The sequence below is a fragment of the Meles meles genome, chromosome 4 (assembly GCF_922984935.1).
Source record: "Meles meles chromosome 4, mMelMel3.1 paternal haplotype, whole genome shotgun sequence".
NCBI classification, from domain to species: domain Eukaryota; kingdom Metazoa; phylum Chordata; class Mammalia; order Carnivora; family Mustelidae; genus Meles; species Meles meles.
In genome coordinates this window covers 2,863,846-2,888,847 of record NC_060069.1, presented here as the reverse complement: position 1 = coordinate 2,888,847, position 25,002 = coordinate 2,863,846, and the positions used below count along the sequence as shown (strand labels likewise).

Genomic DNA, 25,002 nt, shown 5'->3' with positions numbered 1-25,002 from the left:
GGGCCCATACTCCTTGGTAACCAGGGAGACAGTATGCATCCCCCCACTGATCGATGTCTCCACCTGGCCTGACCCATCCTTGTATTTGGGCTTTGTTACCTGGGGATGTTTTCTGGGACTTGTTTTTAAGTAAGTCCCCTGGGGGGAGGGGAGCAGGGAAACAACAAGGTTATTGTTTAAGGGATGGATGGAAGCCTCTGGCTAAATAGGTCCTTGCATCATAAATAAATCGTTAAGTTTTCCCTCCTCCGCGGTGGCAGACTCCTCCTTCTGCCCCTCTTGGTGCCACTTGTGAGCTCCTGCAGTGCAGACCTGCTACCTCCTTTGTGAAGCAGGCCCTGAGGAGACTCTGGTACTCTTCATGGCCAACCGCAGGCCCAAGGAAGGAGGCAAGGCTGGGAAGGATCATACTAATTTGAAGGTGGTGGGCAGGATGTTCTGGGTGCAATGAAGGATTAAGAGGTTTACACCTCTTACTAAACCCATGAAAGCTTATTGTGAACGGCAGCGTTTGTCAATGAGGCAGATCAGATTCTGATTTGATGGGCAGCCAATCAATGAAACAGACACCACGTTTGGAAATGGCGATGAAGACACAATAGATGTGTTCCAGCAGCAGATGGGAGGGTGTGTACTACAAAGGGAACCTGAGGGGCCCTGGCTGGCTCAGTCAGTAGAGCACATGACTCTTGATCTCAGGGTTGTGAATTTGAGCCCCAACCCTATGTTGGGTGTAGAGATTAGTTAAAAATAAAATCTTAAAAAAAAAAAAAAGGGTGGGGGGAACCTGCTACTTTACAGCAGAACTCTGTTCCTCCAGACTAAGAAGACATTGTCAATAAGAAAACCAAAATCTGGCTCCATCACATCCTGACTAATACAGTACAGTTTTTTCTATTCTTACATTTTCCCCTTTCCCATTCCTTTATTGTATATAAAGTAATTGTGTATGTACACAAGCACATTACATTTTTTTAAAGACTTTATTTATTTATTTGACAGACAGAGATCACAAGTAGGCAGAGAGGCAGGCAGAGAGAGAAGGAAGCAGGCTCCCGGCTGAACAGAGAGCCCGATGTGGGGCTCGATCCCAGGACCCTGGGACCAGGACCTGAGCTGAAGGCAGAGGCTTTAACCCACTGAGCCACCCAGGCGCCCCACACATTACATTTTTTTTTAAAAAGATTTTATTTATTTATTTGACAGAGAGAGAGAGATCACAAGTAGGCAGGTGGGGGATGGGGGGGAGGGGGAAGCAGGCTCCCTGCTGAGCAGAGAGCCTGATAGCAGGGCTTGATCCAATGACCCTGAGATCATGACAGGAGCCCAAGGCAGAGGCTTAACCCACTGAGCCACCCAGGCACCCCGAGCATCCAATTTTTAATCTCTGGGTCATGAGTTTGAGCCCCACAGTGGGGGTAGACATTACTTAAATAAATAAAAAAACAGCTTAAACAGGGATGCCTGGGTGGCTCAGGCAATGATCCCAAGGTCCTTAAATGGAGCCCTGCATCAGGCTGTCTGCTCAGCGGGGAGTCTGCTTCTCCCTCTCCCTTTGCCTTGTGCTCCCCCTGCTTGGCACTCTCTCTCAAATAAATAAAATGGGCACCTGGGTGGCTCAGTGGGTTAAAGCTTCTGCCTTCAGGTCAGGTCATGATCTCAGGGTCCTGGGATTGAGTCCCACATTGGGCTCTCTGCTCCGTGGGGAGCCTGCTTTCCTCTCTCTCTCTGCCTACTTGGGATCTCTGTCTGTCAAATAAATAAATAAAATCTTCTTAAAAAAATAAATAAATAAGACAAAACCCCCAACATTTAAGAAAAATAGCCTAAACAAACAAAAGGAAACTCCTTTAAATTTTATTCTTTTTTAATTTACTTTTATTTTTATTATTATTTTTAAAAAAGATTTTGTTTATTTATTTGAGAGAGAGGGAGAAAGCACAAATATAAAGGGAGAAGCAGACTCCCCACTGAGCAGAGAGCTCAACATGGGACTCAATCAGAGGACCCAAAGATCATGACCAGATGTGAAATCAAGAGTCAGAGGCCAGCCAAATACCCCCACCCCCCCACCACCATTATTTACAGTAAGCTCTACACCCAGCATGGGGCTTGAATTCTTTTTTTTTTTTTAATATTTTATTTATTTGACAGAGAGAAATCACAACTAGGCAGAGAGGCAGGCAGAAAGAGAGGAGGAAGCAGGCTCCCTGCTGAGCGGAGAGCCCAAGGCAGCTGGATCCCAGGGCTGAAGGCAGAGGCTTTAACCCACTGAGCCACCCAGGTGCCCCATGGGGGTGAATTCTTGACCCCAGACCAAGAGCTGCATGCTCTACTGACTGAGTCGGCCCGGCGCTCCTATAGTATCTTATCTTGACCACCTCAATCTTTTGCACTTATAGCTTTTGAGCCGTAATTGCTATTTTCTGTTGCACTGAGGTGTGTGTGGGGTGGGGGGGAGAGAGATTAAGTGGCACATACATACACAAACATGGGTAGGAGCACACTCCTCACATATACATATTTCCTGTTGTGAAAAAAAATTGGGAATCAAATACCTGGAATCATAAAGGGCCAAATACAGAGGAAACCAAATATTTTTAATCGGGAACTTAGGTCAGTATTTCTTTGAGTAGTGGCTGTACCTTGGCTCTGAAGAGGGATAAAAGGTTCCTTGGCAGGGGCCCATCTGTGTATGTGTGGTTCTGACCTTGTGCTCTGTGCTCTGCTTGGCTGAGCACACTCTTGGGCACTGACCAGGAGGCGGGGCCGCTTGCTCTCCAGCAAGAAGAGCCCTGGTCTCAGGCTCTTGTGTTCATTTCTTTTCTTTCCTCTTCTCTTCTTTCCTCTTCTTTTCTTTCCTTTCCTTTCCTTTTCTTTTCTCTTTCCTTCTCTTCTCTTCTTTTCCCTTTCCTTCCTTCCTTCCTTCCTCTCTCTCTTTCTCCCTCCCTCCCTCCTTCCCTTCCCATCTTTTTCTTTCCTTTCTCCTTCCTTCCTTCCTTCCCTTCCTTCCTTCCTTCCTTCCTTTCCTTCCTACCATCTTTCTTTCTTTCTTTTAAAGATTTTATTTATTTATTTGACACAGAGAGAGAGAGCACAAGCAGGGGGAGCACAGAGGAGCAGGAGAAGCAGACTCCCTGCTGAGCCTGGAGCCAATGTGGGACTCCATCATGAGCTGAGCCATGACCTGAGATCATGGGTCACAACCTGAGCCAAAGGCAAATGCTTAACCGACTGAGCCACTCAGGTACCCCCTGAATTCCACCCCCCTGTCTATTTCTCCTTCCTCTTTTCTATTTTTTTTTTTTTTTTTTTTTTTTTTAGATTGAGCAAGCAGGGGAGAGCAGAGGGAGAGGGACAAGCAGACTACTTGCTCAGTGTGGAACTCAGCATGGCGGGGAGCTCTATCCAACGACCCTGAGATCTCCACCTGAGCTGGAGTCAAGACTTGGACACTTAACCGAATGAGCCACACAGGCACCCCCATTTCTACTTTCTAAGTCAGTCAGTAAGGGCAGGATCAGTGTCCCTGACCCGTAGAATGTCTGTTTGCCCTATGAGAAAACGTTTCACTCATTCATTTGTTAATGTATTTATGCATCTCTTTATCCAATAATTTGTCTGTTCATTTGGGCATATATTTATTTGTTATTGCATTCATTCATTCATTCAGTACACATTTATTAATGTCAAAGTTTATGCCAGAAGGATCAATGATAACTAATTAGAGACCTAAGCGGGTACCCAGGGTAAGGTCCTAGACCTGTAGTTGGTGGTGGTGTGTTAAGTTGAGATCCTGGCAATGTACTGGTCAACTCTTCTTGGTCCACTAACTTTGAACAAATAAACTCTTGTTTTGCCACTCCAAAACCAAAATGTGCTGACTGAACCTTCTTTACCGGGAAAATGGTATTACATTTCTCTTTGTGATAGGAAAGGTCAGAACAACAGTATGTGACCTACAGCTCTGGGCACTGATTCGGCACTATGTCAGCTGTGAAAAAAACAGATGTCCCTGCATTCTTTTTTGACAAGTGTATGTACTTTTGTGCTTTTAAAGGATGAGGGGCATTTTTTTAAAAAAAGCAAAATTCAGACTCCCTGTCCTTTAGGAGTTTATAATCCAACTGGAAAGTCCAGCCAGAGTTATAGATCATAGAACTAAGGAATGTTTTCTATTGAAGGCTGGCATCCAGTCTGAAATTCCCTACCAAGGTGGAACTCTTCCTACAAATAGTCTTTTTGGCTTTGTACCAACACTTCTCTAGGGAAAAACCTACTATTAATTTGCTTTTATTTTATTTTATAATAATTATTATTAATGTGTTTTAAAATTAGAAAAGTAATATGTGCTTAATGTAGCCCATTGGAATGATGGCAGAGTACAAAAGTAAGAAGGTAAACTTCACCTGAAATCTCCCATCTTCCCGCCATCTGATAAGGACTGTTCCAGGATGCTGAGGATGGCTATTTTCTATATGTGTACTAACGCATGTATAAGTATTTTCAGCCCATTCTTTTAATTGTAATCTATTTTTTAAATTAGATAACATCTAAAAAAACTCGATAACATCTGTACCATATAAAAAACAGTATAAGAGAGTGTACAGTGAAGAGGGCAACCTTTTTGGGTCCCCTCCCTCTTCAGCTGATAATTTGTATTATCCGTTTACTGTTGCTCAATAAACTTTACTTTGCTGCCCACCACCCTTCCTCTGGTTTCTCTCTTCATTCTTCGAAGGGGAAAGCAGCATGACCAAGAACTGTGGGCACCGAAGGAAAAAAAAAAAAGGAACATACAATGAAGAGAGAGTCTTCTTCTATCCCCATCCTCTCCTTCCAGCCACTTACTTCTCTTCCCCAGAGGCAACCGCTATTAAGTGTAGCCTTCCAGAGATAAGCACACATGTTAATTTTTTTTTTTTTTTTAAGTAAGCTCTACAGCCTTGAACTGTTCAAGTGTGGGCCTTGAACTCACAACCCTGAGATCTAGTCACATGCTCTGCTGACTAAGCCAATCAAGTGACCCTTAATAATCTTTTTTTAAACACAGTAGTACAATATACAATATTCTCCCTGTAATAACATATCTTAGACATTATACCATATCACTATTAAGAGGTATTTTATTCCTTCAAATAGGTGCATTTCATTGTACAGGTTTGTCATAATTTACTCAATGTATCAACTTACGAATATTTTGGTGTTTCCAACCTTTTGTTATTGCAAACAAAGCTGCAATGAATGACTTTGACTATATACCTTTTTTCATGTATGTAGGCAAATCTGTAAGATAAATAGCCTAAAAGCAGAACTTCTGTATCAAAGGTCAGATGCGTTTGTGATTTTGAGAGACATTGCCAGTTAAAGCTGTATTCAGTAAAAGCTGTATTAATTTGCATTCCTTTCTTCAATTATGAGAGTACTTTTTCCCCATGCAGTTTCCAGGATATTAATAACTTTTAATTTAATTTATTTATTTAAAAAAGATTTATTTTAAGGAGAGAGCGAGTGCATGTACACCCACAAGGAGGGGAGAGGGGAAGCGGAACAGAGGGAGGGAGACAAGCAGACTCTGTGCTGAGCAGAGACCTGGATGCTGGGCTCCATCCCAGGACCCTGAGTTCATGACCTGAGCTGAAATCAAGAGTTGGATGCTTAACTGACTGAGCCACCCAGGCACCCTGGATATTCGTGACTTTTTAAAAAAAGCTTTTGCCAGGGCGCCTGGCTGGCTCAGTGGGGTGATCCTCTGCCTTCTGCTCAGGTCATGATCTCAGGGTCCTGGGATCAAGCCCCGAGATGGGCTCTCTGTTCAGCTGGGAGCCTGCTTCCCCCTCTCTATCTCTGACTACTGCTCTACCTACTTGTGATCTCTATAAATAGAAATCTTTTAAAAACACAAATTGTTTTTAAAAAATAATAAATGTTTGTACATATAAAATATATATATGTGTGTGTGTGTGTGTGTGTGTGTATAAAGTAGGCTCCATGTCCAGCATGGAGCCCAACACAGGTTTTGAATGCAAGGCCCTAAGATCAAGACCTAAGCTGAGATCAAGAGTTGGACACCTAGCTGAGCCACCCAGGTGTCTCTGTAATGTATATATTTTTCATAAGCTTAATTTAACACATAAGACAAATACTACATGATCTTACCTATATATGGAATCTGTGAGTGGAGTGCATAGTTAACAGAGATAAAAGTGGTGAGGAGCACTTGGCTGGTTCAGTGGTGGAGCCAGCAACTCTTGATCTCAGGGTTGTGGGTTGCAGCCCCAGGTAGTAGTTTCAGCTAGGGTCATGATTTCAGGGTCTTGAGATCCAGCCCTGCATCAGGCTCCACACTCCGGGGTAGAGTCTGCTTGAGTTTCTCCCTCTGCCTCTGCCCCTCCCACTGGTTTCTGCTCTCTCTCTAAAATAAATAAATAAATCTTTAAAAAAACATTAATAAAATCTTTTAAAAATTTTAAAAAAATTTATCTACTTTTAGAAATGTTTTATCTATTTATTTGACTCAGAGAGAGAGCACAAGCAAGGGGAGCGGCAGGCAGAGGGAGAGGGAGAAGCAGGCTCCATGCTGAGTATGAAAGGATGAGGTCATGATCCCATGACCCTGGGATTATGACCTGAGCTGAAGGCAGACACTTAACTGACTGGGCTACCCAGGCGCCCTTAAAATCTTTTTTTTTTTTTTAAGAGTGGTGATTACTAGGGGCTGAGAGTAGGAGAAATGGGGTGATGTTGGTCAAAGGGTACAAATTTTCAGCTATAAGATAAGTTCTGGAGACCTAATATATACCACAGTGAGTAGAGTTCATAATAATGTATTGTATACTTGAAATTTGCTGGACCTCAACGGTTTTCACCACTACCAAAAAAAGGGTAATTAGATGACATGATGAATATGTATATTTTCTTCTTCCTAGCAGACTGTTTTTTGAGGCAGCTTATTCCCTCATTGGATGGTTCTGCTAATTTTAAAAGTTACTACTTTTTTTTTTTTTAAGATTTTATTTATTTGTCAGAGAGAGAGAGAGAACACGAGCAGGCAGAGCCAGAGAGAGAAGCAGGCTCCCCACTGAGCAAGGAGCCTGATGCGGGACTCAATCCCAGGACCCTGAGATCATGACCTGAGCCGAAGGCAGCTGCTTAACCCACTGAGCCAACCAGGCGTCCCTCCTCCTTATTTTGAAGTCTACGTCTTTCTGTGTATTTTTTAGGCAATGGTTCTAATTTTGTCCCTTGAGACTATACAGGAGTTAATGTAAAGTGTTTAACGTGAGTTACAAAAACTTACATTAGTTTTGCCCGACGTTCCAAATCATGGAACACAAAAGAAATTATAATATGTGCACAGAGCACAGGTGAGTAGATGGAACTTTTTATAGTCCAAGATGATGGATGATGGGAGGGAATCCGGTTGCTCCAGGTCCTGCTTCTGCCAAGTGGAGGGCTGACAGGATCAATAGCCGGGGTCATGTGAAACTCCCCTGGGGAACATCATCTGGGAGGCTTTTCACAAGTGGGTCTCCCCTCCCCCCATCTGTGCCTTTCTCACTTCATTTGAGCTTCCAGGACTTGCTTTTCTTTCCTAGACCTTAAATATACCGAACACATTCTCTAAAAGGGGCTCTTCATCTGCTGTGCCCTCTGCCTGGAGGGCTTTAGCTCCAGAAGTTCACGCAGCTGGCTCTTTCGTCTTTTTTTAAAATAAGCTCTATATCCACAATGGGTCTTGAACTTACAACCCCCAGATCAGAAGCTGCATGCCCCACTGACTGAGCCAACCAGGCACCCCTGCTCCTCAGTCTTTATTTATTTATTTTGTAAATTAAAAAAAAAGAGATTTATTTATTTATTTATTTGACAGAGATCACAAGTAGGCTGAGAGGCAGGCAGAGAAAGGGGAGGAGGGAAGCAGGCTCCCTGCTGAACAGAGAGCCTGATAAGATGTGGGGCTTGATCCTAGGACCCTAGGATCATGACCTGAGCCAAAGGCAGAGGCTTTAACCCACTGAGCCACCCAAGTGCCCCCTCCTCAGTCTTTAGATCACTAAACTACTATAGGTAAAGGAGCACCCCTCTTCTGCCCCAGGTCATGCTATTCTCTTGGTAACACTTATCAGCTTTAGGAATTTCCAGATGAGGGGCGCCTGGGTGGCTTAGTTGTTAAGCGTCTGCCTTCATCTCGGGTTGTGATCTCAGGGTCCTGGGATCGAGCCCCACATCGGGCTCCCTGCTCAGCAAGAAGCCTGCTTCTCCCTCTCCAACTCCCCTGGCTTGTGTTCTCTCTTTCGCTGTGTCTCTCTCTGTGTCAAATATACATACATACATATGAAATTTCCAGATGATCTGTGTGTTCATTGTCTCTTTTCCTACCACGAGAAGGTAAGCTCCAAAAGTCTTATCTCTTTTGTTTGCTTCTGTCCATAGAATCTTATTCATGCCCCATACGGCCCTCAGCAGCTATTTGCTGTGTGAGTGAGTGAATGTGCTTCCTATAGCAGTCACGACTTCTGCTGTCTACCCTATTACTGTTTTTGGCCGTCCTGGCCACAGAGAGACCACGGGACCTTATCATCCCCTTTGCAGAATCCAGATATACTGTGTCAGCAGTATTCTCGGAACCCACCCAGTTTAGTAACCCTATCAAAAACGGAAATGAAGTTAGCTTGGCAGGAAATGAGGTCAGTTTGGCAACCCATGGTGAAACATGTGAACAATGTGGGAGCTTATGGTCTGAGTTAACCGTGTCAGATATGTCCCATGGCAGAGTAATAGGAGGATCAAATGGACCATGAGCTATGTAGGGCAGTTGGGGCTCGGAGAAGAAAGATCCCTGTAAACCAGTGATTTCTTTCTGTGTAATTTGGGCAGACAAATGTGTAGAGGAGCAAGGCTGAGTCCTCCCAACCTGGGATAAGGATTTCTCAGGGCATCTGCAGGCTGTGGGTTTGGCCAAGATCAATAAGCACCGTTTATTAAGCCTCCCATGACTTGTGCTAGGCGTCTCTTATCTCTACTTCTCCTAATATCCCTGCTATATAGGAAATGTTATCCATTTCAGAGAGAATGACTCAGAAACATAAATGACTAAAGGACCTGCTCAAGGTCACAGGGTGTGTGATACGGCAGGGAGTCAATCCAGTCCCTCTACCCCAGTTTGGATTCCCCTCTCTTTTTTTTTTTTTTTTTTGTACTATGCTAAGTGAGAAAAACAGTGCAAATCTAGGGCTCTAGCAAATTCTTTTGCAAGCAAACATTGATTTGAATCTATCTAGTGGGGTACACAATGCTTAATCAATTCTGAAATGTTATATTTAAGTCTTCAGAATTACTCTTGTTAACATTACAGAAATAGATGAATCCATGTAAGAAGAAAAAAATGTACCAAAATATCTGGTGGTTATCAGCATACTCAAATTTCCATGTGTCACAATCCGTCAAGAACTAATAGGCATAGGGTGCCTGGGTGGGTCAGTGGGTTAAGCCTCTGCCTTCAGCTCAGGTCATGGTCTCAGGGTCCTGGGGTTGAGCCCCGCATCGGGCTCTCTGCTCAGCAGGGAGCCTGCTTCCCCCTCTCTCTCTGCCTGCCTCTCTGCCTACTTGTGATCTCTCTCTCTCTGTCAAATAAATAAATAAAATCTTTAAAAAAAAAAGTACTAATAGGCATAAAAGCTAACCAATAGAATAAACCTGGAAATAAAAATAATGATGCTGTTAATGTATATAAAAGGTATGGTTAAGCTCACTAACCTCCTGTTTAATCCATATCTTTACTGAGTTTGTGGAAACAATGATGCAATTATAACAAGGAAGAGCAGAGGCCAGTGAAAATTAGACTTCCATGTGGAGGACATTTAATTGTTTAATTGCCTGCTCGCATCTTCCCATTTCTTCCGGATAATCAAAGCCACTGGCTGCCTCTGCCCATTGCCCCCGAGCCCCCCATCCTGCACCAGGATGTTTGAATTGGCACGAAGAGAAAGAGTGAAGTTCTTGGGTGGGGTAGTTGGGAGATGTGGTCTGGAAACTGCTAACAGCTATTCTTGAATTCACTTGTAGGAACTTGTCTGCGGGAGAGTGAAGTTGACATGCAGAGAGATGCACAGACAAGAGAAAGAAGAGGAAGAGAGAGAGCCAGTGTGAGTTGCGCTTGCCGGTGAGGCTCTTTCTGTGGTTGTCTAAGCTAGTTTAGTTGGGTTTCTTTCACAGGCAGCCAAGGGTGGGCAAGCGCTGGAGTCAGCTGGGGAGTAGTACATAAAGCACCAGGACTGGAGTCAGGACAAAGGGGCCTGAAACCCAGCCATTTTCTTTTCTTTATCTATTTCTGTTCTGTAATCAGTTCTTTTGCCTCGTTCTTGACTCCTGGATACTAAATGTTTATTTCCTCTGACTATACACTTACCCAGAGATTCTTACTCCGCACTGTGCAGGGTTACAAATGGATTACATTCAGATGCTAATGCAACTGGTGGCCCCCTCCCATCCTCCGTAACGCCGGGACCAGGTCCCCCACCGCTGGTTCTGCTCACCAAAGTTCTTCGCAGTTACAGCTGGGGCCCAGAGGATGCCATGAGCAGTTTTCTCTTTAAAACCCACTCCCGTGCTTGGCCTGTTCTTGCTGGTCATGGTTTAAGTCCAAAGGAGCCTTGTTCAGGGGTCCTTTATACAAACCACAAGTGTGGATTTACTCTTGATGTCTAGGTAATCATTCTCCCCTTTGAACTAGGCTCAAGCGTAAGATCTCCCCACTGCAAAAAGCACCCTAGCAGAAACTCCCTCTTTCCAACTTGTGCTGCCCTGCAAGCCAGCTGAAGGGAGCAAAGTTCAGTCTGTGTGGAGCCTCACCTTGGCTGTACTTCCTTCATTGTCTTTGAGCAGTTCTTTCCAATGACCTAGTCAGCCACACTCAGGGACTCCCCGGCCTCCTAGTCTGCTCAGCCTCCTAGTCTGATCCCCCAGCCCCCACCCGTGCACCTTGATGTATCTTTAGCTTTCCAGGTGACCCTGAAGTAGGCTAAAGCTCACTGAACCAGGTGGTAATGGCTAAGCCGTTCCTGTGCCTTGGGGCTAGGATCTGGACTTTCTGGCTTAGTGATCAGCAGGGAAGAGTCCTTCCTGAGCAAGTAAATGGCGTTGACTTTCACTCAGAAGCAGGATAACTTTAATGGAAGGAGGAGAACTCCACACTAGATAACTTCTAGGAAAAATTAAAGTGAAGAAAGAAAGATAACATAGAATCTCAATACCGTTCAGTCTGTATCTCGATGAGGTTAAAAAATCAGTTATACAAAGAAAAGGAACTGAAAAGATTTATATTAAAATGTTGGTGGGGCATCTGGATGGCTCAGTCCTTAAGCTTCTTCTGCCTTAGGCTCAGGTCATGACCCCAGGGTCCTGGGATCGAGTCCTACATTGGGCTCCCTGCTTAGCTGGGAGCCTGCTTCTCCCTCTGCCTCTGCCCGCTGCTCCCCCTGCTTGTGCTCTCTCTCTCTCTGACAAATACGTAAATAAGATCTTAAAAATTTTTTTAAAAAAGTCTTAGAAAGAAATGTTGACAAGTTTTCTCTTAATGATGGGGTTACAGGGGCACCTGGCTGGCCCAGTCCATAGAGCATGGGGCTCGTGATCTCGGAATTTTGAATTTGAGCCCCACGTTGGGGATAGAGTTCACTTCAAAAAATTTAAACAGAATATTTTTTAAAATGATGGGATGACAGTTGGTCTTTTTATATTCTTTTGTACTATCCTACCAGTCAGTATCACCTTTCCGTTTTTGAAATTGTGTTTAAATCACAATACTAATGTAGGCTCACCGTTATATTTTCAAATCACACAGAACAATACATATGAGAAGCAGAAGTGCCACTTTACCCAAGGCTCAGTCCCAGTGCCCTCCCACATTTATAGCCACTGACAAGAGTTTATTGTAGGTATTATGTGTGCGTGCGTGCGTACATATGTTCAAATAAGGATATGTATATTTAAATATATGATCAGGTTTTTTTTCTTAATATTGATGTGGGAAACAAAGGCAAAAGAAAAATTAAATTTCTTTTTTACCTATAGCTCACTGATGGGTCCTTGAAACAGGCAGAGTGACATTCCTCTAGAAACCCCAGCTGCCTCGATGTTAACACTTTGCTGGGGGCAAAAGGCAATCTTAGCCCAACCCTCAGGATCCTGTAAGTCTACTTTAATGTATAAAAATTCCTTTGGAAACTTCCTTTATCTTTACCCTCCAACATATATGTTGGCAATTATCCTGAAGTGTATGACCCACCGATATACATCTGAATATTCTCATGACTGAGTTTTTACTAAACAGTAGTAAATGACCTTTTCCTAACAACAGTGAGCCCGATTATGGTCCAAAATACCTTGGATGCTTGTGCTATCCCCAGCGCCTTCCCAACTTGAAAGTATGCACCTGGTCACACTTCATGACCCCGGTGCAGCTCTTTCTGCCCACAGGCCCTGTCCCCATGCTTTAATAAAACCACCTTTTCGCACCAAAGATGTCTCAAGAATTCTTTCTTGGCTGTGGGCTCTGAATCCCAGCAACACCCTGAAACTGCATCAATCCTGTGCATGTACTGAGGAGACTTTTCAGTGCCAGTTCGATCTCATTCTTCTAAAGTGCTGTTTAGGTGTTCCTGGGGGCTCAGTCAGCCAAGTGTCCAACACTTGATTTTGGCTGAGGTCATGATCTCAGGGTGGTGAGACTGACCAATAGGCTTGGTGCTCAGTGGGAGTCTGCTTGAGATTCTTCTCTTCCCCCACCCCCGTTCTGACCCTCCCCCATCAAATAAATAAATCTTTAAAAAATAGGGCACCTTGGTGGCTCATTTGGTTAAGTGTCTGCCTTCAGCTCAGGTCATGATCCCAGGATCCTGGGATGGAGTCCTGTCTGGCTCCCTGCTCAGCAAGGAGTCTGCTTCTCCCTCCTCGCCCTCTCCCCCAGAACCCCTGCTCATGATGTCTCTCTCTCTCTGTCTCTCTCAGGCATGCACTTCCTCTCTCTCTCAAATAAATAAATAAAACATTTTAAAATATGTTAATAAAAAATTGTTCAATATTTTGTAGCATGAATGTATTACATTTGACTAAATGTTCTCATTAATGGATACTTAGATCATTTCAAATCTTTTGCAATTACAAACTATTCTGCATTGAAGATTCTTGCATGCATTTCCCCGTATACATGTGTATTTTCCTTCAAGTTTATTTATTTTTTTTAAAGATTGTATTTATTTATTTGAGAGATAATGAGTGAGAGAGAGCATGAGAGAGGAGAAGGTCAGAGGGAGAAGCAGACTCCCCAAGGAGCTGGGAGCCCGATGTGGGACTCGATTCTGGAAATCCGGGATCATGACCTGAGCGCTCAACCAACTGAGCCACCCAGGCGTCCTATTTGTTTATTTTTAAGTAATCTCTATGCCCAATGTGGGGCTGGAACTCACAACTCCAAAATCAAGGGTCAAATGCTCTTCTGACTGAGCCAGCCAGTCACCCCTGATATTTAAATTCTTTTTTTTTTTTTAAGATTTTATTTATTTATTTGACAGACAGAGATCACAGGTAGGCAGAGAGGCAGGCAGGGGCGGGGGGGATGCAGGCTCCCTGCTGAGCAGAGAGCCCGAAGCAGGGCTGGATCCCAGGACCCTGAGATCATGACCTGAGCCTAAGGCAGAGGCTTTAATCCACTGAGCTACCCAGGCGCCCCATGATATTTAAATTCTTGATGATTCTCTCTCCCCTTCTTTGTATTACGTTGTTTTAATTCACATTTTTGTGATTTCTAGTAAGGATGAGTAACTTTTTATATCCGTATTGGATGTTTATATCTTTTCTATAAATTACATCTTTATTATTTTTTATGATTTGTCACTGTCTCTTCTTTATTATATATCCTGTGTATTAGTGATTTGGATGATTATATGCACTTCCTTATTTTTGTTTTTCTTTTTAGAGAGAGTGTGTTTGAGCGAGGGCGGGAGGGGAGGCGCAGGAGGGGAGAACACTCTGTTTGTGGCAGGCTCTGTACCCAGATCAGAGCTGACCCAGCTGGATCTCAAGAGTCCAATCATGAAATCAAGAGTCTAACGCTTAACTGACTGAGCTACCCAGGTGCCCCAATTGTACTCACCTCAAATATATTTTTTTAATTTATCACTTGTCATATAATACTGTTTTTTGTTTTGTGCGAGCGTTTATTTCCATAGAAGTTTTTGAATTTATGCAATATAAACTCACATTTTTCCTTCATGGTTTCTTGGTTTCATTTCATGCTTAGGGAAAGTTTCCATTAATAAACTGAGTTTATGGTAATATTTTCATATTTTCCTCTAATAGTTTTATATATATTTTTAATATATATAATTTGATATTGATAATTTTATTATCATAATAATATTGATAATATTGATATTGATAATTTTAATATATAATAATGAGATGAAGACTTTCACTTTTTAAATTTTGTTTTAAAGATTTTATTTATTTATTTGACAGAGAGAGAGCACAAGCAGAGGGAGCCATGGGCAGTGGCTGAGGGTGAAGCAGGCTCTCCACTGAGCAATGAGCTTGACCCCAGGGCTTGATATCAGGACCTTGGAATCATGACCTGAGTAGAAGGCAGATGCTTAACCGACTGAGCCACCCAGGTGTCCCTTATATTACAATTTTAAGTCTGTCTAGAATTTTTATTTGTATAAGGTGTGAGGTAGAGTATAACTTAATTCCTAAATATCAAGTTGCCCAACTCCTTGCATTGCACCTTTATCATAAATTGAATATATTTTTATATAAACGCGAAGTCTGTTATTGGGTTTTCTATTCATTTTATTCATCTGTTTGTATTCCTTCAATGATACCATATTGTGTCAATTACTATTGCCTTTTACTATGACTTGCTTTCTGGTATGGCAACTCTCCTCATTACTGATCATTTATTTATTTATTTATTGTTTCTATTTTTATTTTTTAAATTTTTTTTTAAATTTATTTTTTTGACAGAGAGAGAGACAGCAAGAGAGGGAACACAAGCAGGAGGAGTGGGAGAGGGAGAAGCAGGCTTCCTGCTGAGCAGGGAGCCCGATGCGGGGCTCCATCCTAGGACGCTGGACTCATGACGTGAGCTGAATGCAGATGCCTAATGACTGAGCCACCCAGACATCCCTTGTTTTTATTTTTTATTATTTTTTTCCTTCATTACTGATCATTTTTGAAAATGCCCTTTGGTGTGGGATGTCTGGCTGGCTCAGCTGGTAGAGAGTACACAACTCTTGATCTTGAGGTTACGAGTTTGAGCCCACATCAGACACAGACTTTATTTAAAAAAAAAAAAGAATAAATAAAATGTTCTTTGCTGTGCTTATGCATATTTACTTCAAACATCTTGAGAATTCGTAAGCTTGAGGATTACTATATGAACACTCCAGTAGATGTAAAAAAAAAAAGCATTTGATGAAATTGACATCTGCCATATGGAATATTATGCACTTGTTAACAAAAAAGAGAGTTATTTGTACTGGACTGGAAAGATCTCCAACACAAGTGGATATCACAATAGAACAATGCATATCTTGTGACTCACTTGAAGTAAAAAAAGAAAACATCTATTCATATACACTTGTGTATGAAAATATATATGTATATGAGTTTAAAAACAGAGATCTGGAGGGATACAGACATGTCATGGTTTTTGTTTCTGGAGAAGGGAATTGGAGTGTAGGGGTGTAGTGGATACTGTGGGGTGTTATCCACATGCTTTTTTTTTTTTTTTAGGACAAGGCACTTTGGACAGTTGTCAGGAATGTGGCCTGCCTACATCGAACACAGAGTGCCTTCAGAAGCTCACCCTCAGCTGCCTGTAGGTGCTTTGACAAGTTTAAGTCCTTTCCTGGGGACAAAATGCATCCAATGACTGGTTATTTTGCAGTAGAAACACATGTTCCTTTGACCCCATTTGGGACAGTTCAGAAGGACAAGTTTATCTTCAGAGTTCCCTAAGATATTGCCTATTATTGCTTTGCTCATCCCTTCCAGACATTGTTTCTGAGCATACTTCTCGTAAACCACCTGCACACGAATTTGTCTCAGTCTGTTCCCTGGGGAACCTGGCCTACAACAAATCATTGTAGGTGGAGGAACACCTGGGTGGCTCAGTCAGTTAAACATCTGCCTTCGGTTCCACTCATGGTCCCAGTGTCCCGGAATCCAGCCAGATGTTGGGCTCCCTGCTCAGTGGGAAACATACATCTCTCTCCCCCTCTGCTTGCTATCTCTCTCTCAAATACATAAATAAAATCTTTTTTTAAAAAAAGGAAAAAATTATTGTAGGTGGAGAATAGTTGGGAGGGTCTTTCAGATTTTACTCTCTGATAAAAACTTTACTTGTTTATTTTTAAGATTTTAAAAAATTATTTTTTTAAGATTATATTTATTTATTTGAGAGAGAAAGAGAGCCAGCACAAGCAGTGGGAGAAGGGCAGAGGGAGAGGGAGAAGCAGTCTCCCCACTGAGCAGGGAGCCTGATGCAGGGCTGATTCCCAGGACCCTGAGATCATGCCCTGAGCCGAACGAAGGCAGATGCTTAACCGACTGAGCCATCCAGGCACCCCTAAGATTTGTTTAAAAGTAATTTCTTGGGGCACCTGGGCGGCTCAGGGGGTTAAGCTTCTGCCTTCAGCTCAGGTCATGATCCCAGGGTCCTGGGATTGAGCCCCGCATCTGGCTCTCTGCTCAGCAGGGAGCCTTCTTCCCCCTCTCTCCGCCTGCTTCTCTGCCTACTTGTGATCTCTCTTTCTCTAAGTCAAATAAATAAATAAAATCTTTAAAAAAATAAATAAAGTAATCTCTTCACCTAACATGGGGCTCAGACTCACAACCTTGAGACCAAGAGTGGTATGCTCCACAATTGAGCCAGCCATGTGCCCCTTGAATCAATTACTTATAAGAATCCACTGTATAGAATTTTGAATTTGTGTTTAAGTACTACTACTGAATAGGGGGCACCTGGCTGGGTCAGTCAGAGAGCATGCAATTCTTGATGTCTGGTTTGTGAGTTCTAACCCCATATTGTGTGTAGAGATTATTTAAATAAACAAAACTTAAAAAAATGATATATTAAAAAGGTCTTAAGAAAAAATAAAAAATAAATATTCCCATTGAACAGGAAATATAATAATGCTGTACCAATTTTTTTAAGTTTCTATGCTTAATGTGGGGCTAGAACTCACAACCTAAGATGGACAGTTGCATATTCTACCAACTGAGCCAGATAGGCACCCCCCTTATGTTGAGCTAACTTTAAAAAAAACTCTGGTGCCTTGTACACCCTTCCTCCCATCCAGTAGTCTCACTACTGTATCAAGAGTCATTTCATTTCTATACACTTCCCTGAGTGGGAATCACATACAGTCATGTTTTTGCCTGGCTTGATGTGGTGCAAAGAACCACAAAGTAATGCAAAGACTTCTCATCAAGGTGGATTTTTCACGCTCTGTAAAGATGATAAAAACAAAACAAAACAAAAACAAAGTACAGTTGAACCAGAATAGGTGTTCAGAGAACCGTGACAGTCATTGTCACAAAAATGAGTTAGTTGTATCCCCCCAAAAAGGAAATTCCTGAAGGAAGCTTGTTGAACATCACAAAGCCTCTGAGCCAAAGTACCAGAAGTGAAACCCAAGGTTCTGGGCTCCAGATGCCCAGCGCAGCATTCTTTAAAAATAAAATTTTCATTTTCTAAAGGCTGACTTTATTTTCTGTTTAGTATCATCCCCTAGATGGGTACAGCAGACCTCTATTCTGTAGCTAGGGCAGAGGAATTCTTATCCTTGGAGGGGAAGGGAATAAGGAAATTTGTTCAAAGGACCTGCTAGTCTGTGATCACCCTGAGGAAATAGCTGTGTCCTCAGCAGCTCAGGAGTTCCTTCCTGCCCCACTTTTCTCCAGAGTTCTGTTTTCAAGTTTCTCTGGGACTGATCTCCAGAAGCTGTGGGGAAACACTATCCCACCTTATTTTCACACATCCATGAAACTCCCCATTCAGGAGTTGGTATCTTAGCTTGGCCAGTGAACAATTAACCACAAGTGGGGTGGTTGGATACTTCCCTTAAATATGAGGAAGTTCAAAATTGAGGAGTCTATGTTTGTTGGTCTAGGACAACTGTGCTTTGTTCTGCCCCAGACAAACCTCATGCAACCTTAAATGCAGAAAATAACAAGTGTTGATGAGGAAGTGAAGAAATTGGAAGCTTTGTGTGTTGTTGGTGGGAATGTAAAATATTACAGGTGCTGTGGAAAACAGTACGGCAGTTACCATACGACACAGCAATCCCACTTTCAGGGATATATTCCCCAAAATTGAAAGCAGGGTCTCAAAGCGATATTTTCACATTTATGTTTATCGCAGCATTATTTAAAATCGCTAAAATGTAGGGGCGCCTGGGTGGCTCAGTTGGTTAAGTGTCTGCCTTTGGCTCAGGTCATGATCCCAGGGTCCTGGGATCAGACTGCACTGGGCTCCCTGCTTCATGGAGAGTCTGCTTCTCCCTCTCCCTTTGCCTCTGCCTCCCTCTCTCTCTCTGTCTCTCATGAATAAATAAATAAAATCTTAAAAAAAAAAGCTAAAATGTAGAAGTGACCCAATGTCCACTGATAGGTGAATGGATAAACAAACAAAATGCGATACACACACACACACACACACACACACACACACACACACACATATGTGTATATATACACATACACACTGGAATATTAATTGTTTTAAAAAGTAAGAATTAACCATAATTTCTGAAAGTTCACCCATGTTGTAGCAATGTAACAGAATTTCTAACTGTGAAATTAGACAGTTACAAAAAGATAAATACATGGGGCGCCTGGGTGGCTGAGTGGGTTAAAGCCTCTGCCTTCGGCTCAGGTCATGATCCCAGGGTCCTGGGATCGAGCCCCACATCAGGTTCTCTGCTCGGTGGGGAGCTGCTTCCTCCTCTCTCTCTGCCTGCCTCCCTGCCTACTTGTGATCTTTGTCTGTCAAATAAATAAATAAATAAAATCTTAAAGAAACAAAAACAAAAACAAAAAGACAAATACAGTATGACCCCCCCCATTTAAAAAATGTTTATTTTTTTTTTTTGGAATCTTGACACCCAACATGGGGCTCAAACTCACAACCCTGAGATCAAAAGTTGCATGCTCCTCTTACTGAGTCAGCTGGGTGCCCTGTATGATCCCACTTACATGAGGTGTTAAAAGAGTCAAATTCATAGAAACAGAAAGCTGAATGGTGGTTAGTTACCAGAGGGAAGGGAAAATGGGGTGTTGTTTCATGGGTACAGAGTTTCAGTTTTGTAAGATGAAAAAGTTCTGGATCGGTTGCACAACAATGTAAATATACTTAACACTCTTGAAATGTACACTTAAACATGGACAGGGTGGTAGATTCTATGTTACATAATTGTTTTTTACAATTAAAAAGTATAAAATATAACATTTCAACTATATATAATAATTAAAATATTTAAAGACTTTTTATTTTTATTTTCATTTTTTAAAAGATTTTATTCACTCATTTGACAGAGAGATCACAAATAGGCAGAGAGGCAGGCAGTTGGGGGGGGTGGGGGGGTGAGGGGGGAAGCAGTCTCCCTGCTGAGCAGAGGACCCTGAGATCATGACCTGAGCCAAAGGCAGAGGCCCAACCCACTGAGCCACCCCGGTGCCCCTTTAAAGACTTTTTAAAAAGATTTTATTTATTTATTCATGAGAGACAGAGAGAGAAAGAGAGAGAGAGAGAGTGGGAGAGGCAGAGGGAAAAGCAGACTCCCCGCCAAGCAGGGAGTGCAATGCTGGACTCAATCCCAGGACCCCAGGATCACAACCTGAGCTGAAGGCAGAAGCTTAAACGACTGAGCCACCCAGGTGCCCCAGAATAAGTTAAATACTTAAAACACTAAGTGAACAGGTCAGATGACAAGTTAGAGGAAGTTAATAAACTAGAAGATAGGTTGTAGAAATTACACAGAGTATAATACAAAGAGATGTTAGGAAATGGGAATGATGCAATGAGAAGTTCTAACATAGACAACTGGTTTCTAGAAGAAAAGAATGGAACACATGAAAAAGAGATATTATTCAAAGATAAAGCACCTGAGAAATTTCCCAGAATTGATGAAAAATATGAATGCTTTGGTTCAGAAATCAGAATGAATCCCAGGATAAAAACAAGTAAAAAGAAAAAATAAATTCACCCTACCTTCTTTTTAGGGAAACTATAGGAGATCAAAGATAGACTATAGTTTAAAAAAAAAAAAAAAAAGACTATAGTGAAAGTATCCAGGAGAGCCTGGGAGGCTCAGTCAGTTGAGCATCCAACTCCTGATTTTGGCTCAGGTTGTGATCTTAGGGTTGTGGGTTGCGCTCTGTGCTGGGCATGGAGTCTGCTTGAGATTCTCTCTCTACCTCTCCCTCTGCTACTCCCCCTCTCTGCTCTCTCCCACTCTTTCTCTCTCTCTCTCAAAAAAAAAAAAAAAAAAAAAAAAAAAAGATTATCTATGTATCCAGAGAGCAACCCAGATGAACAACCAATGACTGAAGGCGGTAGGTGAAATGGATAAACAAATATTGTACATCCATACATGAATTACTCAGAGCTAGAAAGAAATGAGGGCTCAAGTCATGAAAAGACATGGAGGAAACTTAAATGCATGTTACTAAGTGAAAGAGCCAATCTCAAAAAGGCAACATACTGTGTGATTCCAAGTAGTAAATGACATTCTGGAAAAATGCAAAAAAAAAAAAATTCTGCATAACTATGGAGATAGTAAAAAGATCAGTAACTGGCGGGGGTTACTGGGGAGAGAAGGATGAAAGGTGGCGCACAGGATTTTTAGGAGAGTGAAACTCTTCTGTATGATCCTATAATGGCAGATACATAGTATTATACATTTGTCCAAATGCATATAATGTACAACACCAAGAGTGAACCCCGATGAAATCTGAGTGATAACAATGTTAATATAGATTCACTGATTCTAACAAATGTACCAGTCTGGTATGGATGTTTGATAGAGTCTGTGTTTAGGTGTCAGGGCTCTTTCAGTGTTCCCAGACCCAACGTGGAGGGGTTCCCGGCACAAAACACCAGGCAATACTTGGATACCAGCAGGGTGTCCAAAAATCTAACTCAGCTCTGCCAGTATTTACCCAGAGATAGCATGAGATTCCACAGGTGAGGGATTAGTCCTACAAGATTGCCCCCACCTCCCACTTGGACATGAGTCACAAGCCCCAGGCTATCACTTGTGTTTCTAACCTACTGTCTATGGACTAGAGAGATTCCAATAACCTCCTCCCTCGGTTGGATTAACTTGCTAAAGCAGCTCACAAAACTCAGGGAAATACTCACTTATGTTTTCCAGTTTGTTAAAGGATATGATAAAGAAAAAGATATGATAAAGAAAAAGCTATGATAGGGGCGCCTGGGTGGCTCAGTGGGTTAAAGCCTCTGCCTTTCGCTCAGGTCATGATCCCAGGGTCCGGGATCGCGCCCCGCATCGGGCTCCTTGGCGGGGAGCCTGCTTCCTCCTCTCTCTCTCTCTGCCTGCCTCTCTACTTGTGATCTCTATCTGTCAAATAAATAAATAAAATCTTTAAAAAAAAAAAAAAAAGAAAAAGCTATGATAAAGAATATGAATCAACAGTCAGATGAAGAGATACATAGGGCAAGGTCCCCCAAAAAAGGAGTTTCTGTCCTTGTGGAGTGTGGGACCTGGCCTGGTGGCATGTGGAAACACATGATTCCCCAAGCGTGGAAGCTCTCTCTAAAAAAAAAAAAAAAGAAAGAAAGAAAAGGAAAAAAAGCTGTATTCTTGGGTTTTTATGAAGGTTTCATTACATAATCATGGTTACCCCTTCTCTCTCCCTGAAGGTCAAGGATGGGATTGAAAGTTCCACCCATTTAATCCCAAGGTTTGTCCATCTAGCAATCAGAGCCTCCCCTTGGGTGGAGTCCAAAAGTCACCTTCAGTAATAAGATACCCATTTCACTTTTATGACTCTGAAGCATTTTCAAGATCTGTGGAGGAAGACCAAATACATCTGAGAAATACAGGACTAAATACACATTTCTTATAATCATTGTATCATAGGAGGTAGATAGGAATTTTCTGTACTTCCCACTCAATTCTGCTATGAATCTAAAACTACTCTAAAAAATGAAGTCTATTAAAAAAAAAATCAGGGGCGCCTGGATGGCTCAGTGGGTTAAGCCTCTGCCTTCTGCTCAGGTCATGATCTCAGGGTCCTGGGATGGAGCCCCGCATCCGGCTCTCCGCTCAGCAGGGAGCCTGCTTCCTCCTCTCTCTCTCTGCCTCTCTGCCTACTTGAGATCTCTGTCTGTCAAATAAATAAATAAAATCTTAAAAAAAAAAAGAAAAAAAAGAGTTTATTTATTTGACAGAGAAAGATACAGCGAGAGAGGGAACACAATCAGGGGGAGTGGGAGAGAGAGAAGTAGGCTTTCCAGTGAATGGGAAGCCCAACGTGGGTCTCGATTCCAGGACACTGGCTGGGATCATGACCCGAGCCGAAGGCAGATGCTCAACCAACTGAGCCACCCAAGTGCCCCTGTCTTGGTTAATCTTATACTTCCTGATATTTATTCGTTGAAATTCTGTAGGCCCCTTCTCATTCCAATTTCTTTTTGCTTATGAGCAGAGAAAGGCAGGCTAAGATTTTGAAAAGTTTTACTTACAACCTGGACCTTTCTCAGGAACTCTGGATTCCTGTCTGAATATTACCACTGGAATGTCTAAATGAGCATTTCAAACTTATATGTCTCCAAATCAAGCTCTTGATTTAGTTCTTCCAATTTACTAGTCTTGCAGTCTTTCCTATTGCAGAAAATGACAATACCACTGTTTCGGACGCAGAAGCCCAAAACTTGGAAGCATCCTTCATTTTTCAGTTAGCAATAATCACACCTCAGATAAACCTCATTGGCTACAATACTGCCACTGCGCAAAGCTCATCCTTCATTTTTGAAAAATTTTCATTTAAGTAAACTCTATGGCCAATGTGGGGCTCAGACTCACGACCCTGAGATCAAGAATCACATGTGCTACTGACTGAGCCAGCCAGGCACCCCATGAATCCTTCCTTTCTTCCATGCGTCATGTCCTGTCTACCAGGGACATGTCCATGTCTGCCTTTCAACATATATCTACAATCTAACCGCTTCTCATTACTTCCACACTGGTCCAAGGCTCCAGTATCTTTCACTTGGATCACTGCTGTAGGCTCTAACAATCACATGTGGGAGGCGCGCAATAAGTAGTCACTGAATGAATACATGGAGCCGTGGCCAGGTATGGGTTCGCCTTGGCTCTCTGGTGATTCGTGGTTGAACTTGAGACCCCTTGCCATATTTTGGAGAGAGAGTGGGAAGAAGTAATATTTGGGCAGCAAGTACCGTGGGCTCCTGGAGACAATGGGGGAAGTTGAAACAAACATGACAAATGCAGGAGAGAGGAGTTAGTGGAATCGGAGCTTTGAGTGGAAATCAGCAAAGGCACTCCCAGGCCCCGAGTGCCGGGTCCCTGCTGTTGTGATTGCCCATTCTTTCCCCATATAGAGATTAGGTGGATACCCTGTTTCCCTCTGCTGACCAGTCCACCCTGGGATCCTGTGAGGTGATCTTGAAGAAGTCCAGGCAGATGAATGACCTTTGCTGAACATCAGGTAAAGAGAACAATTTTCCTTCTGAGCTTTGGGGGTGGTGCGTCCTGTGGAAGGAGGGAACGGAGCATATGGGGCAAGCTCCTGGAACTGGGGCTGGAGGAGAAAGGTAAGGAAAGCATGGAGGTGTGGTCTGGCTTGGGATCCTTCCTCCTCCTTCTCCTGCGCTATCCCATTCTCCTCCTTCAAAGTTTCCGGGTAGGAGATCCAGCAGCTGCTTCCAACAGCTTAGGTCTTCTGCTTGCTTTGAGAGTCCTTCCTTCCAGAAGCTCATTCATTGTTCTCTGCCTGACTCTTTTCAGTCATTCTTTCAGTGAACACCTAAAGCCTGTTTCCCTTTTCTCGGTCACCGGGGGCTCTTTTCCAGACTGGCTCATGGAGTATGGTTTGGGGAAAGTGCCTGGCTGGGTCTTCTACATGTTGAGTTCAATTTCCTCCTTTGGGTGTGTTTCAGCTTCCAACTGGGATCTTTGCCACAGCAATTATAACAACCACAATCTGCATGGAGTTCCTTAAAACTATACAAGCAGACAAAAACCGGAAAGGAATTCTTGAGAAAAGACACGCAGTTATCAGAATTTCCACTCCCATCAGACCCAGAAGCTCTGTACTCCCCTGCTCTTAAGTTCTTGGTGAGAAGTATTTAACCAGCTTGACTGCTCTCGATAACCACACTGAAATCAGATATCCTGAGGGAAAGGGAAGTTCCCCTCACCCCTATCTTGCTCTTCTTCCAGCCTTCGGGATCCAGCCAGTAACACTGTTATTCACCTAGCCGTTTGAGAGAAAAAATAGAGAAGTTTGCCTTTATTGTTCGGTATCCCTCACCCTTCATCTTTTCTATCAATAAGGCCTGTTGCCTCTACAACATATGCCCAGAATCCACCTCGTCTCCACCACTTACTGAGTATCATCCTCATCGTGGGCAAGTGCAGTGTCTGCTAACTGGTTTCCCTGCTCACTCTTGTCCTGATACAGGCCACCGTCCTTGCAGCAGCCCTAGCCATCTTTCAAGGACGAGCCAAATCCCCTTTCACATCACTCCAAATGCTCCCACTGAACTTTTGATTCTCTTCTAACTTCTCTTGTTCCTCCTTCTCTTCTTCCTTCCTTCTTCTCCTCCTCTTCCTCCTCCTCCTCCTTCTCCAGGATTGTGCACGGTGCGGGGAGGGGCAAAGTGAGAGAGAATCTTAAGCCGACTCCCCACTGAGCACAGAGCCCAGCAAAGGGCTGCATCTCATGACC

The 25,002-nt window shown here is 42.8% G+C and overlaps 1 non-coding gene and 1 pseudogene across 1 annotated transcript; one reads left to right on the top strand and one right to left on the bottom strand.

Annotated features, from left to right (window-relative positions):
• The first annotated feature begins 361 nt into the window (after positions 1-361).
• Positions 362-24,515, top strand: LOC123940017 (annotated as a pseudogene).
• Positions 22,910-23,048, bottom strand: LOC123941025. The gene has a single exon (XR_006818136.1). It is a non-coding gene; the product is annotated as a U4 spliceosomal RNA (small nuclear RNA).
• Positions 24,516-25,002: the final 487 nt, after the last annotated feature.